This window comes from Agelaius phoeniceus, chromosome 11, assembly GCF_051311805.1.
Source record: "Agelaius phoeniceus isolate bAgePho1 chromosome 11, bAgePho1.hap1, whole genome shotgun sequence".
NCBI classification, from domain to species: domain Eukaryota; kingdom Metazoa; phylum Chordata; class Aves; order Passeriformes; family Icteridae; genus Agelaius; species Agelaius phoeniceus.
The window spans coordinates 22568364-22582687 of record NC_135275.1 but is presented as its reverse complement, the minus strand read 5'-3'; positions in this window follow the sequence as shown (position 1 = coordinate 22582687).

Genomic DNA, 14324 nt, shown 5'->3' with positions numbered 1-14324 from the left:
ACTGGGATGGGGCTGTGTGTGGCACAGTTTGGGGTCAGTGGGGCTGTGTGTGGCACAGTTTGGGGTCACTGGCAGTGGGATGAGCCCCAGTGGCACAGGTGTGAGCAGCAGGTGAGCAGCACTGGCAGCAGTGAGCCAGGGAGTGCCCAGGTGTGCTGAGGGCACGCAGGTGCAAGGAATGAACAAGGGGGGATAAAGGGCTGGGCTGCAGGACAAGCAGGGCAGGTGCTGCAGCCTGCTGAGGTGCCAGTGCTGGTCTCTATGGGCAGAGACCTGGAGCCTCCTGATGTGGTATGGTGTGACTGGGGGGGTTGGAGCTCTCTGAAATGTTATGAGGACATTCTGTGTGTTGTGGCTGTTCCAACTGTGACATGTTCTGTGCCAAGCCACAGGACAATGAGGGACACAGGCAGTGGTCAGTGGCAGGACCATGTCCCCTCCCCAGGGGGACACAGGGCAGTGACAGGACCATGTCCCCTCCCCAGGGGGACACAGGGCAGTGGTCAGTGGCAGGACAGTGTCCCCTCCCCAGGGGGACACAGGCAGTGGTCAGTGGCAGGACAGTGTCCCCTCCCCAGGGGGACACAGGCAGTGGTCAGTGACAGGACAGTGTCCCCTCCCCAGGGGGACACAGGGCAGTGACAGGACCATGTCCCCTCCCCAGGGGGACACAGGGCAGTGGTCAGTGGCAGGACAGTGTCCCCTCCCCAGGGGGACACAGGGCAGTGGCAGGACAGTGTCCCCTCCCCAGGGGGACACAGGTCAGTGACAGGACAGTGTCCCCTTGCTGACAGGAGCAGGCAGGGCTGGCACAGCACACCAGGCTCTGGGTTCCTCAGGGCTCACTCAGCTGGCTCTCACTCTCCTCCCTGCTCTCCTGCTCGTCCCTTTATTGCTCAGGACTCAAACATTGCTCGCTCTGGAGCTCTCTCATCCAGCTCTGATTGGGTTTTTAATTTCCTTTGTGACCAAGCAATCCAGCCCAGACTGGGCTGGAGGCTGTGAGAGCTGCTACAATAAAGCTGTTGTTCTAGAAAAAGGCTGACAGCTTCTCAAGGGCTGTTGACATTTCTTGTATCAAGAATTGTACACAGCAACAGCATTTACAGGCCCTGAGCAGGGGATTCCTGTGATTCTCCTGCCTGGCTCTGCTGTGCTCCTACATGGGCACTGCTGGTTCAGAGAGTCCCAGAACTCATTTTGGCTGATCTGGGCTGTAATGTTTTGTTTCACTCTGAAGTGTTGTTTTTTTTTCCCTAAGATAGAAAAAAACTTATGAAACTTGAAGTCCATGTCAAATAGAATTTTTTTTTTGATGTATTTTATCTCAATGCCATCATGGAAAGTATTGAGTGATCCACTTCTAGCTGAATATTAATGAAGTAAATTATCTTGGAAATTTCCCCACTGTGTTCAGACTACAGGAACTAACAGGCCTCATTAGATGCCTGTTGATTAGAAATGTTCAAGTGGGTTTTCTTTCTTTGAATTGCAATTAAAATTAATTTGATGGTTAACCCCAGCCCTGGAACGGGCTATGACTGAATGGTGTGAGCTGGGGGGAAGGCACTCCCTGCCCTGGCTGGGACCCTCAGGGACCCCCAGGTCCCTTCCAGCCCAAACCTCTCTGGGGTTCTCCCGAGTTTGCTGCCTTTGCTCAGGCCTCAGTCAGGCTGTGCTCCTGCCCCAGCTGCACCTCTCATCACCCGTGTGTCCTCGTTCTCTCTCAGCCCTGCAGCTCGTGCCCCCCTTGTGCCCCAGCCCTGAGCTTTCCCTGGGCCCCCGTGCAGGCCAGGGGGTGCTGCTGAGGGGGCTCCTTCAGGGTCACCTCTGCAGCCCAGCTGGCAGCAGAGCTCCCTGTGAGAGCCCAGCACTGCCCAGCAGGAGCATTTGGAGCCTGGCAGCCACCAGGGACACCAGGGTTAGAGATGGCTTTCACCACCAGCCCCTGCAGGGTTAACAGGCAGGGCAAGGGATAACACTGTAATAGATTTTATCTTTCTGGGGGCTGAATCCAGGCAGATTAAATGCTGCATTCCTTACAGTTATTTCTGTTCTCAGGACGTGTATTTGGGTCAGAAAGCTCCTTAATGCTGTAATGGAAATGCATTACAGGCACAGAGAGCTCTGGCTGGCGCTGCCTCTGTTCCTCTGAGGGTGGTGCTGGGCCCTGGCTCTGTCAGGGCTGTCTCTGGGATTAGGCCCAGGTGCTGCGTGTCCCTGCATGCCCAGGGAGCTGGGCAGGGCCCTGCAGCCCCTGATCCTGCCCAGCTCCACAGGAGGCAGGCAGGGCCAGCAGTGGCTGCGTCCTGAGCCAGTCTGGAGCAGCAAAGCTGTGGGAGCCTGAGGGGCAAATCCTGCTCTCCCTGCAGGGAGGAGCTGGCAGCTCTGCAAATGGCACATCCCAGCCCTGGGGACATCACTGCTGGCACTGCCACCCAGCCAGGGCTTGCTCACTGCCCTGCTTCCCGTCCCACTTGCAGGAAGGGTCTGCCAGGGGCAGGAGGTGCTTGGGACCCTTCCCTGGAGCAGGGCTGGCACCTCAGACCCCAGCTGGGTTTGGTGCCTTCAACCCAGGGAAGCATTTCCCCCCCAGGAAGCACCAACTCCATGCAGCTGCCCGGGATTCCAGAGCTTAGCAGGGACACCTTCAAGGGATGCCCTGTGTGTGGCATGCACTAAATGAGAACAACATCTCAGCACGTGTTCAATCCAAAATCCTGACACTGTCCCTGCAGCCCTGGCAGGTGGCCACAGCCAGCAGGTGCTTGCCTGATGCCATGTTCTCCTGGAGAACGCTGCTCAGAGGAAAAGCAGCAGCTTTTCCTGCAGTCCAGGGGAGCAGCAGGCTCAGTCTGTGCTCTTTGCCACAGGCTCAGATGGTTCACTGTGCTCAGTGATTTATTCCTCCCTCCCCTCCCCTGCACTGCCTCTCAAATGGCTCAATTAGATAATTGCCCTGATTGAGACATCAGGGAGCTCTCAGCTCTCTGAGGCCCCGGCTGGGCATCAGGGTTCCTGGGAGGAGAGGAAAGCTCCTGCCAGCACAGCCCTGCTTTGGGGTGGGCATCCCTGGCAGCTGCCAGCCTGCCTGCTGGGCTCCTGTGCTGCTGCCATGCCCAGCAAGGAAGCCCTGGTGTGGCAGCTCAGTGGTGACTGAGGAAGCCCTGGTGTGGCATTTAAAGTGTGACCGAGGAACCCCTGGTGTGGCATTTAAATTGTGACCGAGGAACCCCTGGTGTGGCATTTAAATTGTGACCAAGGAAGCCCTGGTGTGGCATTTAAATTGTGCCCAAGGAAGCCCTGGTGTGGCATTTAAATTGTGCCCAAGGAACCCCTGGTGTGGCATTTAAATTGTGCCCAAGGAACCCCTGGTGTGGCATTTAAATTGTGCCCAAGGAAGCCCTGGTGTGGCAGCTCAGTGGTGACTGGGGAACCCCTGGTGTGGCATTTAAAGTGTGACCGAGGAACCCCTGGTGTGGCATTTAAATTGTGCCCAAGGAAGCCCTGGTGTGGCATTTAAATTGTGCCCAAGGAGGCCCTGGTGTGGCATTTAAATTGTGCCCAAGGAAGCCCTGGTGTGGCAGCTCAGTGGTGACTGAGGAAGCCCTGGTGTGGCAGCTCAGTGTGACCCCTCGTTTGTCACTTCAGCGGTGCCCAAGGAAGCCCTGGTGTGGCTGGCAGCTCAGTGAGTCCCTCGTGGCTGGGGAGATGCCACCAGTGGTGCTGCTGACACGCAGGATGTGGCTGTCCCCGTGTCCCCGTGGTGCCTCTGGGGCTGTTGGGCCCCTGGGATCTCAGGGCTACCCACAGGTACCCCAGGTGGGCTCAGGAATGGCATTTGTGGCTGGCACTGGGCAGGGACATGCCTGGAGGGACATCACCTGTGGCAGGGGCCAGGCTGGGGCACATTCCCTGGGGAGAAGGCTCTGAGGAATTTCCTGGCTCAGAACCAGCCCTGTGTGGAGTTTCTGGAGCAGCAGGGATGGTCTGGAAGGGGCTGTGGAGGGGCAGTTCCTCCCCATCCTCCCAAACCCCCTGACATTTATTGATCCTGTGCAGGCCCAGCTGTCACTGCACAAACCCACGGCGTTTATTAATCAGCCATGGAAAGATTTCCTGCCACTTCTCACCATAATCAGCCCCACATCATGAGCAGCAATATGCCCTGCTGTGCCAGAGGAGGGGAGGCTCCCACGGGCTGCCTGGGGATGCCTGTCCCTGTGGGGACGGGGCTGTGCCAGCCAGGGAGGGACCCTGCACTCTGCCAAGGGGAGCCACTCGTGTGCCAGCCCAGGCCTTGGGCAGTGCAGCTCCCTCACTGCCTGTTGGCACCTGGGCATTGGGCTAAAATGGAAATTAAATACCCACACCCAGCTGGCCTTTGCTGAGCACGTGGGATGTGGGGCCAGGGCTGCCAGGAGCTGCACTTTGCTCCAAACTCCAGCAAAGTGACAGGGGTGATTTCTTATTTTCATTTATTTAACAAATAACTCCAGCCATAGAAGCATTTGCCTGACTCGGTCTACCAGCATGAATTAAAACATTCAATTACACCACTGGGGGAAGTTTAAATATTTACTTATTCTTGAGGGGATTATAAATTAACCCTAAGGACCTCCATAAACCTTTGCCAAGACATTGACAAAAATCTTAAATCCAGACCTTAATTAATCTGGGGAAAACTGCACAGAGGCCCCAGGAGCTGCTGGGTGGGAGAGCCCCAAGGGCCCTGCAGGAACAGGCACACCCAGCTGCAATAATTCACATTTACTGAAGGCATGTGGGGAGGATTAAAAGCACCTGCACCTGACACACTTCATGGTGTGGAGAGGGAGCTCTGGCTGCTGCCCTGGGCTCCTGAGCAGTTTGGGAGGGGCAGCCTGGCCCGTGGGGCTGTGCTGTGGCTGCCAGGGGCAGGGGATGCTGCAGCAGCAGCCAGGGCTGCTCTGGCTCAGTGGGAAGTGCTCCTGAGCAGGCTCGTGATCCCCCTGCAGCTCCTTCCCTCTGCCCAAGGGAAAGCCAGGAACTGGAACTGGCTTGTCCAATACATGCACTGCTGTTCCCTGAGCAATGAAACAGGGCTGTCAGGGATAATCAATTAACGAGATGGCTTTGATGAGCACAGCAGGGCAGGGGCAGCCCAGCGAGGAGGGGTGGAGGGGTTGGTGCTGGTCTCCAAACCTGCTCCCTGGCAGGAAAAGGGGAATTTGCTGGGACTCCATTCTGGGAGGCCCTTGCCACCCTCCCACCCCTGCATTCTCTGCTTTTCATGTGGTAATTGATGGTTTATTTCAGCGGAAAAGCAAAACGCTGCCTGAGAAAAGCCTGCCCCGCTTGGCCCTCACTGTGCCTTGGACTGCAGCTGCAATCCTGTTTGATTTGGGTTTATTTTCCTGAATTATGTGAATCTGTGGCAGGGCTGTTTGACAATCACCTGCCCTGAGCAGATGCTCCTGCTCTCCAGACACCACTGGGCTCCTGAAAGGATGCTCCCCATCTCTGCAGGGCAGCAGAGCCTCTGCTGAAAGGGCTGCAAATTGGGCCAGGCTGGAGGGAAGCAATTCCAGGGATGAAAGCAGGTACAGTAAGTGCACCTCAGTAACCTGATTGTGGCAGCCTTTGGTGGCTGGGCAGCTCCTGGTGCCCGAGCCAACCTCCCCTGCGTCACCTGCACGTGGAAGGTGAAACTGTGGGGGAAAGAAAGGGCAAAATCCCTGGGGCTGGGAATGAGAAATAGGCTTCACGTGGATTTCTTGGGGCTCTGCTGAGATCTGGCTGGGGCTGGAATGGTCTTTAAGGTCCTTTCAAACCCAGCCCTCTGCAGGAGTCATGGAATACAAATTATTGTGGGTTCTTCTTGCAGGGGTCATGCTGCTGGAGGAGCCTGCAGCTGGCTCTGACAGCAAAAACAAATCCCTGAATTGCTCCAGGCCAGGATTCCCCCTTCTGCCTGTCCTGAACCACCCTCCTGCTCCTGTTCACACCTTCCTGCCCAGGTGGGCACTGGGCAGGGGCTGCACACCTGACCCTGAGCCCCCCAAAGCACCTGCAGGGGGGCAGGGGCAGCCCCAAACCCCAAACTCTGCCCCACAGGAGGGGTTTGTGGTCACTGTGCACAGACCCAGCCGCCCTGCCCGTGCCAGGGCCTCGCCCTGCTCCAGGGAGAGCTGTGCTGTGCTGGCAGCAGCAGGAGTTATTAATTGAGCAATTTCTCCTGACCTTGATGGAGACCATCACTAACAGCCAAATAAATAGATTAGTACCCTCATATTTCAAGGCCAGGCTTGGCAATGAATTGCATTTCTCTGGCTGGGGCTGTTTTGCCGTGGCAGTGGCCGGAATGTTTTGCACGTTTTGGTTCCAATTTGCACAGAAGCATCCATCACACAGGGACAATGCTGCACCTCATTCACAGCAGCAAATGGGACCAATTAAAAACAACTCAGTAAAAATTGTACTGAATCTTCAATTACTTGGGGAGATGAGGAGCAGGACATTCTGTAATTGACTTGTTCATCTTCTCGTCCTCTAAGCACAGCCCTGGCCAGGGTAACCGCCAGGCTGGAGTTTCACCACTGGTTCCACTCTCTGAGCACTGTAAATCACACACTGTGGTTTCAGCTTTCAGGCTGGATGAAGGTTATTATCTGTATCTGTGGGAGAGTGGGAAGATGGAGCATTTTTTCCATCAGAAATGCAGTTTTCTTCCAGCTCTGCTGCTCCTGGTGTGCTGTGACACCTCCTGCTGACACCTCTCACACGGCTCTGGATGGGTTATTACAGTGGAGAAAAAACAGGTAATGGGAGTGAGCACTGGCCTTTCACTGCAGGGCTGGGAGCTGGGGCTGTGCTGCTCAGCACTCCTGGTCTGCAGGTACACACACAGAGTACACCTGTTCTGCATGGTACACACACACACACCTGGTCTGCATGGTACACACACACACCTGTTCTGCATGGTACACACACACACACACACACACACACACACACACACACACACACACACACCTGTTCTGCATGGTCTGCAGGTACACACACAGGACACCTGTTCTGCATGGTCTGCAGGTACACACACACACACACACACACACACCTGTTCTGCATGGTACACACACACACACACACACACACACACACACACACACCTGTTCTGCATGGTCTGCAGGTACACACACAGGACACCTGTTCTGCATGGTCTGCAGGTACACACACACACACACACACACACACACACACCTGTTCTGCATGGTCTGCAGGTACACACACAGGACACCTGTTCTGCATGGTCTGCAGGTACACACACACACACACACACACACACACACACACACCTGTTCTGCATGGTCTGCAGGTACACACACAGAGTACACCTGTTCTGCATGGTCTGCAGGTACACACACACCTGGTCTGCAGGCACACATACACACCTGTTCTGCATGGTCTGCAGGTACACACACACACACACACCTGTTCTGCATGGTCTGCAGGTACACACACACACACACACACACCTGTTCTGCATGGTCTGCAGGTACACACACACCTGGTCTGCAGGCACACACACACACACCTGTTCTGCATGGTCTGCAGGCACACACACACACACACACCTGTTCTGCATGGTCTGCACGCACACACACACACACAGAGTACCCCTGTTCTGCATGGTCTGCAGGTACACACACACCTGGTCTGCAGGCACACACACACACACACACACCTGTTCTGCATGGTCTGCAGGTACACACGTGCACACCTGTTCTGCATGGTCTGCAGGTACACACACACAGAGTACACCTGTTCTGCATGGTCTGTAGGTAATCCCGTGTTTCAATAAGGAGCAAAAATAAAATGCCATGAAATGATGGAAATTCCTGCCTTTGCAGATGCCTGCTTCGAAAATAAAGAGAATGGAAATCAAATAGAATGGAATCCTGAAGGTTGGAAAAGCTCCTCAAGATCACCCAGTCCAACCACAAACCTGGCACTGCCACCATGTCCCTAAGCACCACATCCTGTAAGTACCCTGGCAATCAGATCTGCTGGGCTCTCTGTGGTAAATCCATTTCTAGCCGTGGAATGAGTGTCTCTGGTGCCGCTAATTACCCGGGTGCAGCGCTAATGAAGGCCCTGCTGCACGCTCCTCTCTCACAGCTGAACCGGTCTGGATGAGCAGCAATCAGCTGCTGCTGATAAAGGCAGGATGTCAGTGAAGGTGGGGAAGGCCTCTTGGTGCTGTCCCAGTTTTCAGACAGGTAAGTGCTGCCCAATGGCTCTCAGGGCATGAGGGGTCTCTCCTGTGCCCAGCTGTTTGTGTTGTATCAGCCACAGCTGCGGAGGAGCCTGGCTGTCCTAGGGCTGCTGGAATGCTTTGCTCCTGTGGGAGGGCGTTGCTGAACCTGTCTCACTTGAGGGGAAGTTTTTCTCTTGTTGCAGACTGTCTGAAGAAAGCTCTGGAAAGCTCCTGCCCAGGTTTGGCTCTGCCATCCCTGGAATGTGTGTGCCCAGCTGGCTGCCAGCTCTGCTGGTTTGTTCCATTGTGTTTGTTCTACCCATCCCTGCCCTGTGAGGGATGTGGGGAACTTTAATTGCTGGGAGGTCTTTGAGGGCCCTGAACACGAGTGATGGTGTGTGGCTGCTGCCTGGGATGGGTGTATTTACACTGGGTGTATTTACATCTTCTTTTCCTGTCCCTCAACTGATGCCCCTTTGTTCATCCTGAGGCAATATTACAAACTTTGCATAGAAATGAAAAGATGGCTTTCATATTTGATGTGCAGCAAGATGATGTAGTTAGGAGTGAGCCCTCAGTGTGATCCATGCCTCTGTCAGCGCTGTCACCACAAGGGCTCTCTCCTCTCAGAGCAGCCTGCATGTTCTTCAGGCCACTGTATACATTTGCTGCCTTTGATCAATAATTTAGGGTAATCATTTTGTTCTGTAAAATTTCCCAAGTCCATATATATTGCATGAAATGCAGAATAGCCAATCTCAGGATGGATTTTTAAGATCTTTTCATCAAAGGTTTAGGGTTTTTTTAATTTTGAGGAGGGGAAATAAGTGGGTCTAGAGACGTGAATAAATCTGTTTGTTTGGGGCCTTTGATTCCTGAAGATTTATTTTCTTAATAGTGCTGGGCAGCACTATGGCTGTCTGCAGCTCCTCAGCACTCATGGAGCAGCTCTTTCCTGCTTGAATTTTTATTTTAGCCTCCAGCCCTCCATGCCCAGTGAGGGGACAGCAGTGGGGCTGGCACATCCCTGCCTGGCAGGAGGGGAGCAGAGCTGCTGTGCCCTTGCTGTGCTCCTGCCAGGGAGCTGCTGCTGGGGCATGGAGCTGCCAGCAAGGGGCTCTGCAAACTGGGGTGCAGGGGCAGGGAGAACGAGCTGCCCTGGGGTGCAGGGGCAATGAATGAGCTGCCCTGGGGTGCAGGGACAATGGGTGAGCTGCCCTGGGGTGCCAGGGGCAATGGATGAGCTGCCCTGGGGTGCCAGGGACAATGGATGGGCTGCCCTGGGGTGCCAGGGGCAATGGATGAGCTGCCCTGGGGTGCAGGGACAATGGATGAGCTGCCCTGGGGTGCAGGGACAATGGATGGGCTGCCCTGGGGTGCCAGGGGCAATGGATGAGCTGCCCTGGGGTGCAGGGACAATGGGTGAGCTGCCCTGGGGTGCCAGGGACAATGGATGGGCTGCCCTGGGGTGCAGGGACAATGGATGGGCTGCCCTGGGGTGCCAGGGGCAGAGCAGAGTGTCTGAGCTCTCTCTGTGGGGCAGGGCAGTGTCTGGGCTCTCTCTGTGGGGCAGGGCAGTGTCTGGGCTCTCTCTCTGTGGGGCAGAGCAGTGTCTGGGCTCTCTCTGTGGGGCAGGGCAGTGTCTGAGCTCTCTCTGTGTGAGCAGCAGAGGTGGCAGAGCCTGAGTCTGCCCCTGTCTGCAGCAGAGACCTGCTGGAGGACAGAGCTGGGTGGAAAAATAATCAGATAGAGGTGGGAATGTCTGTGCTGAGCACCAGGTGGAGGTGAAAAAGGGAAGGAGAAGCACACAACGTTACAGGCTTTTTCTTTTTTGGGAGTGGGGGGAGGCTGATTTATTGGCAGTGTTGACTAAGGTCAGGGAAAACAGATGAGGAGCTGGATCTGTGCTCTGAGAAGCCTCTGCAGTAGAGGCAGTCTGAGGCTCTGCTTTATTTATGTATTTGTTTATTTTAAAAAGGAAGAAAAAAATACCATTAAGCACCAGTGGGGAGAACATTCACGTGCTGCATCTATTTGTCTATCTCCACAAATAATGAGGCGTAGGATTGGAATAGGTGGGGAGTGAAACCTGACTGGAGTCTAATGTGTGGGGATTCAGGTTTCACTTCCAAGGAGGAACATTTAAAATGGCTCAGGCAGTGTGAGCTGATGTGTTTTTCCCTCAGGAAATGGGATGCAAAATCATATTTATTGCTGCTGGTAGGGGATCTGAGGGTTTCTCAGAGCAAACATCTCCATCTCCAGAGGAAAGAGGTACCAGGGCAAGTTCTGAACTCCACGTGCCTGTGCAAGGGGAGAGGGAGCCCCAAAACCTCTGGCTGTGGGGCCCTTTGGAGAGGCAGCACCAGGGGGATCAGTGAAATCCCTCTGGGCTCTCAGAGGCTGGGCTGGCCCCATGGATGGTGAGCTTTGTGTCCCACTGGTGCATTCCATGGGGCCGTGCGTTATCCTGGGATTCTCCGTGTTCCTGAAATTAAACAAACCCACTCTGAGGGGAGCTGATGAAAGGAACCTTGAGGAGCTGGGAGAAGGGGCAGAGGGAAGCAAAGCCAGGGCAGGCAGACCATGACACTTGGGGTGAGCTGGCCACAGGGAAATCTGTGCAATTGTGACATTTCACAAATCTGTGCAATTGTGATGTGTCCCACAGCACACAGAACCATCAGGCACTGAGCACACCACAGTCTGCACGTGTTAAAATTCCTCCTGTGCTCAGAGTGAAGGGCAGAACTGGCTGTGGAGCCAGGCTGGTGAGGAGGGGCAGCAGAGCCTGGCCATGATCCCTATGCCATGATCCCTATGCCATGATCCCCATGCCATGATCCCTATTCTGCACCACCCTCTTGCTGGGTTCTGGGGGCTGGCAGCACTCCTGGCACACACACAGCCCCATTCCCTGAACTTTCAGTAGGTGTTTTCCCTCACCTGTTTTTGATTCTGGAACCTAGGAGGAAAAATAATTGGATATAGGGGGAAATAAGAGCCTTCAAATGTGATGTTACCATAATGTGCTCTGGCAGCTCGGGCAACGTGCTCGCTTTTCCTCCTGAGGTGCATGAATAACACATGAGGCAGAGCCAGCTGGAATGAGCTGGAAAGGGAGCTGGGCTCAGGGCAGAGAGCACATAAAAGGTGTTATCCAAAAAGGCCCTCCAAGCTTTCTGTTCCACAGTGCTGGGCTGGAGCCTCCCACGGCCCCCGGAGCAGTGGCAGCTCCTCTGGATGCTCTGTTGTCTCTCTGGTGTTTATTCCTTTCCAGGGTTCGGTCCAGTGCTGCAGTTGATAAAGATATCTCATTTTATTGCCTGTTTGCAGGGCCCTGTGCTCAAAGCAGCTTTGGCCTGCTCTTTAGAACTGCTCTGTGCTATTTCAGCATTGTGTGTGTGAGTGTGTTTGCAGGGAAATAAAGAGAACTATTTGATCTCTATTGCAGAGTGGGCTTTAGGCTTTTACATGAATTGAAGCCACATGAACATAATTAATTTTAAGTCCTTTTGTCTGCCACTTTTCTGGTTGCTACACACAAGTACCAAGATGACAAAAAATGACTTGGCCAATAAGTGGCAGTAAGTAAATGATGTTGTATTGATCTGAGCAGACTGAACAACCAGTCTGTTCATTACAGCTCTGCCAGGCTCCTTCCAAATCAGCCTTTCTGTTAAATATGAAATGTGTGTCTCCAGTGCTGGATCAGCCATTAAATTATGCTCATGGATATTAATAAAAGAGCTGGAGGCTTGTCTTTATGCAGGCAGAGAGGGAGCACCAGTTACATGGGAAATGGGATGAAGAATATAGTTTTATGGTGCTCTTAAAATTTATTCCATTTTAAGATATGTAGCAGCGTAAGAAGTGAGAATTCTTAAATTCTGACCTTTCCACGCATAAATTGGCATATTTGGCTTATCTTTTCTCCCCTTTACCCAAAGAATCACTGACAGCTCTTGTTTCCTCTGCAGCAGAGCAATGGCCTCGCTCCCAGCAGGGCTGTGAGGGGTCAGGGACGCCCTGAGGAGCTGCTCAGGCTGGGCTGGGGAATCTGCTGGTTCTCCTTTGGATCCAGGAGATACCCAGTCAGGTAACACCAGGGAGGAGGGAGCATGGTGTTTATAGCATTACAGGATAGCTCTGTCTGGCTGAAAATTGCACTGCCATTTCCACTAATACTGAGGGAACACTCTGGGTTTAGTTTAACCCCTTCGTGCCTGTGCAGCTCAGGCACAGCCCCTGGGTCAGCCTGGAGCAGGGCAGCCCGAGCTGAGGGATCAGTGGAGCCTGAGGAATGGCAGAAAGGACAGAGAGCTTTGTGCCCAGCACCCTGGCACTGTGCCTGGCATGGCCCCCCTGGCTGGGGGTGCTGCTCCAGGCTCTGGGAAGGGCAGCAGCACTCCTGCTCTCTGCAGAGCCCAGCTGAAGGGCAGGAAGCAGGCAGTTATTAAATAATGCTCTGTGGCAGATTCTAATGACAGAAACTGCACTCACAATCTCCAGGTGGATCTGATCATCCATAATCTGCAGTTATTAAGTTGCTGGGGGAGATGAGAGTGAGAGTGCGTTGAGTCCTTGCCATTTATAAGGCCAATTACCAAACCATTTCTGTCCAAGCACAGAGCTGGTGGAGCCTAAGTGAGAATACCCACGGCAGGAAGGAGCAGCAGTGCCCAGGGACAGAGGGGGCAGCCAGGCACAGCTGGGCTGCACGGGGTGCCCGGGCAAAGGACGACTGGCACCAGAGCATCCTGGTGCCCTTGGCAGCGTGGGGACCTGGGCTGCTCCCTCCTGTCTGTGCACTCGGCACCTGCCAGGCTCTGCAGTGAAGGGTGTTCAAACCTGATCTCTTGATCTTCTTTTGAAGGCATTTGAGCTTCCCATCCCTTCAGGGAGGAACGTGTCTGTGGCCAGGCCACCCTGAACACAGCTCCTGCCACCCCCTGCCTCTCACTTTTTCTTCCATTATTCCCCAACCTCAATTTTCCATTTATTTAAATTTCAAATGAATATGTTGTGTTTTCACAGTAATACCTTGAGATTGCTTGGATTGTGCAGACATTTTAGTTAATCTTGATTTTGTGGAATGGTTTGGGTTGGAAGGGGCCCTAAATCCCACCCAGTGCCACCCCTGCCATGGCAGGGACACCTCCCACTGTCCCAGGCTGCTCCAGCTCCATCCAGCCTGGCCTTGGGCACTGCCAGGGATCCAGGGCATGGAATGACAAACATTTATTTATACCTGTTCAGGTTTGTAAGGCCACAACCAGATGCACTAGAAAATAATTCCAAATATTCTTCCTCCTTCTTTGTTCAAAAAAATTCCTCTGGGAAAAGCCTGAGTTGAAAGTAATTTGTACCCCACAGAGGTAATTTTCTACCCCACATTTATAGAAGAAATGCTCAGAGTAGAGCTGGTAAATGGAGTAGAACAGAGAGCCCTGACAGGATTATTTGTATCCTCCTAAGAAGCCAAGCAGAGCAAAGTCATCTGCAGGAGAATGTCCTGGGTGGGCGAGGTGGCAGCCCAGGAAATACCCAGAATTTCTCTGTGCCTCTGCCCTGGGAGGGAAGGCCAGCCTGAGGATGGGCTGCTCTGGCAGCAGCTGAGCTCTCACAGCTGAAAATAGAGGAATTATTAACAGTGGAAACGTTTAAGCACTTCAGGTAATTAGGAAATATCTCGGTGCTCTCAAATAAGTGAATTAAACGTGTGTTAAAGAAGTGCCCAAAGAAAAGCAGGTGCCAGGGTGCAGGAGGTTATGAATAAAACATTTCTGCAGCATTACCTGGTACTCAGGCAGCTGCCCTGGGTGCCTCCCCATGGGGTGGAGGGGTGGCCTGGGCTGGCTTTGGGTCTGTGAGGGTACAGGGGTGCAGAGCTGCCCATCCCTATAGGAAATGCCCTTAATGGGAGCTGTGGGGTCAGGCAGGGCTGCCCATCCCATCCCCTCCTGAGCCCAGAGCGCTCCCTGGGGCACCTCTGGGCCTGCAGGTGTGGCCAGGGGGTGACAAACACCTGGGGGACCTCCCCCAGTCCATTGCCTGTGCCACTGAACTTCACCTCTGAAATCCC